This window comes from Tachyglossus aculeatus, chromosome 5 (genome assembly GCF_015852505.1).
Source record: "Tachyglossus aculeatus isolate mTacAcu1 chromosome 5, mTacAcu1.pri, whole genome shotgun sequence".
NCBI classification, from domain to species: Eukaryota; Metazoa; Chordata; class Mammalia; order Monotremata; family Tachyglossidae; genus Tachyglossus; species Tachyglossus aculeatus.
Genome location: NC_052070.1, coordinates 22,586,159 through 22,589,246, shown reverse-complemented (window position 1 = coordinate 22,589,246; position 3,088 = coordinate 22,586,159). Strand labels below are relative to the sequence as shown.

The 3,088-nt window shown below is 47.1% G+C and overlaps 1 pseudogene; it reads left to right on the top strand.

Moving 5' to 3' along the window:
• Window positions 1–351: 351 nt before the first annotated feature.
• Window positions 352–448, top strand: LOC119929303 (annotated as a pseudogene).
• The last annotated feature ends 2,640 nt before the right edge of the window (window positions 449–3,088 follow it).

The following is a 3,088-nucleotide window of genomic DNA, read 5'->3' as shown; positions in this document are numbered from 1 at the left end:
TTCCCAGGCCCATGGGTCCTCAGAGTCATGAGGCAAAAGAGCCCCCACATTTCCAGACCGCATTCCACTTTTTTTGCCTCGGTCATCCCCATGAAAACTATGTCCATGGAGCCACTGCTGGGCCACGGCTCCCCAGTTTCAATCTGGACCTGAAAATGCAAACCAGCAAACACTCAGGGCTCCCCCAACTTCTGGTCCTGCCCCTGACATCCTAATGTTGGCCCCAGGGACTGACCCAGTTCTGATGTAACCTAAAGTTAGGACCACAAAGGACACTAACCCTGAAACAAAAATCCTCTGCTCCATCTGAGCTCATGAATCCATCCATCAATCAATCAATCAACCAATCATATTTACTTTGGCTGCATCTTTACTAAAATTACAATGATACAGAGAAGATAAGCATGGCCCCTGTGCAAGGATGCCACGCAAGTTCATCCATATTGCAAGAAGCGCAATGAAGCACTCCATATTTTCCCACTAGACTGTAAGCTCATCATGGGCAGGGAATGTGTCTGCAAATTCTGTTGTATTGTACTTTCCCAAGTGCTTAGTACACTGCTCTGCATGTAGTAAGCACTCAATAAATACCATTGTTTGATTGATTAAGTGCATACTATGTGCAGAGCACCATACTAAGAGTTTGGGAGAGTACAGTGTAACAGAGTTGGTAGATATGTTCCCTGCCCACTACAAAGTTATAGTCTAGAGGGGGAGACAGGCACTAATATAAAGATATTATGGGTATGTACATAAGTGCTGTGGGGCTGGCTGAGGGTGAATAAAGGGTACAAATCAAAGTACAACAATCAATCAGTGGCATTTATTGAGCACTTACTGTGCACGTACTGTGTCTCCTTCCAGACTGTGAGCCCGTTGTTGGGTAGGGATTGTCTCTTTTTGTTGCCAAATTATAATTTCCAAGCACCATAGTCGAATTTCCTCCTACTCTTCCTCAGCCATCCCTAGCCACCCGTCCACCACCTGGTAACCCTCCTTGAGCTTCTCTGCCTCAAACCCTGGGGCCAGGCTAAGGAGCAGTGGACCGCAGCCCATCATCTCTGGACCCCGACAATCCTTCCATCAGAGCTGCCTCTGGCTCCCCCCACCACCTGAAGCCAAAAAGGGGCTGAAATTGGTTTCTCATTTGTCCCCTGGCCCAGCCGCCCCCCGAGTCGGGTAGGGTTCTTGTCAAGCTCCCCAGGCTCCAGGACCAGGTCAGAGACTCCTCGCTGAGCTTCCTTTGTCCCCCACTCTCTTTTACTCTCTCAGCCCCCTAAAGCCCTGTCCCAAGTTCTCCCGCCATACTCAAAAGCAAAACGTGGCTCCCCTTGCATTCAAAGGTACATGAGTCACTTTGTAGAGTCAGCCCAGTGCTAGGGACTAACTGAGTCTGAAGAAATTCAAGATAATGTACCAGCTTGCTCCAGGGAAACCCAGAGCTTGATCAAAGAGCTTCTTTGGCAGCTCAGACTCAAACGCCCCTGCCAACAGTTGTCAAGGAGCACCGTAGCCTAGTGGAAAGAGCATGAGGCTGGCAGTCAGAGCACATGAGTTCTAATCCCAGCTCCACCACTGGTCTGCTGCGTGGCCTTCGGCTCCACCATTACTCTGTGCCTCAGTTACCCCAACTCTAAAATGGGGATTAAGACTGAGCCTCATATGGATCATGGATTGTATCCAATTTGATTAGCTTGTATCTATCCCAGCACTTAATACAAAGCCCGGCACAAAATAAGTACTTGGCAAATAACATAAAAAAAAGAGGAAGCAGAAAATCAAGCCAAGCTGGTCATCATGTCCTTTCAGAGACAGTAGAGTGCGGTGGCAGGGCAGCACCTGAGATCAGGCCGAAATGGAGGTCCAGGAAGCCATGGTGCTGCCCTGCCTTCAGGATTGTTCTGAGTCCTCCATCCTGACAAGTAGGAACTGTGACATTTGTTAAATGCTTATTGCTCCAAGTATTCTACTAACTGCTAGAGGAAATACAAGATTATCAGTTCGATACAATCCCTGTAACAACATGGACTCATAGCCTACCGGAAAAGGAGAACAGGTATTAAGTCCACATTTTACAGATGAGGAAACTGTACTAAGAACCTGGGGGAGTACAATATGACAATAAATAGTCACATTCCCTGCTCACAAGCTTATAGTGTCAGGTACAAACCCAAGTCCATACACAGTACAGAAAGGAGAATGCCTAGAGTAGCAAAATGAGAAGTTAACCAGGGAGGGCTTCCTGGGGGAGGTGTGATTTTAGTAGGGCTCTGAAGAAGGGGAGTGTCATCAGTCAGCCAGTCAATTGTATTTATTGAGCCTTACTGTATGCAGAGCACTCTACTCAGCACTTGGAAGAGTACACTATAACAACATATAACAGATACATTCCCTGCCCACAAGTTTACAGTCTAGAGGGGGTGAAAGACATTAATATAAACAAATAATTTACAGATACATACATAAGTGCTGTGGGGCTGGGAGGAGGGATGAATAAAGGGAGCCAGTCAGGGCGATGCAGAGGGAAGTTGAAGAAAAGGGAAAAAGAGCTTAGTCAGGAAAGGCCTTTTGGAAGAGGTGTGCCTTCAATTAGGCTTTGAATGGGGTTGGGGGATAATTGTCTGTGAGATATGAGGATGGAGGGTGTTCCAAGCCAGAGGCACGATGCGGTTGAGAGATTGGTAGTGAGATGGACAAGATCAAGGTACACTGTGGGCTGAGTTGTAGTAGAAGAGTAGCAAGTTGAGGTAGGAAGGGATAAGGTGTTAGAGTGCTTTAAAGCCAATGGTGAGGAGTTTCTGTTTGATGTGGAGCTGGATGGACAAGAGGATCTTGAGGATTGGAGAAACATGGCCTGAACATTTCTGTAGGAAAATGATCCGAGCAGCAGAGTGATGTATGGACTGGAGTAGGGAGAGACAGAAGGCTGGAAGGTCAGCAAGGAGGCTAATAAAGTAATCAAGGCAAGTAGGATAAGTGATTGTATTAACATGATAGAAGTTTGGATGGAGAGGATTCTAGCGATGTTGAGAGTGGTGGCCTGATGGATATGAAGGGGGAAGGGTGTTCCAAGCCAGTGAGAGACATG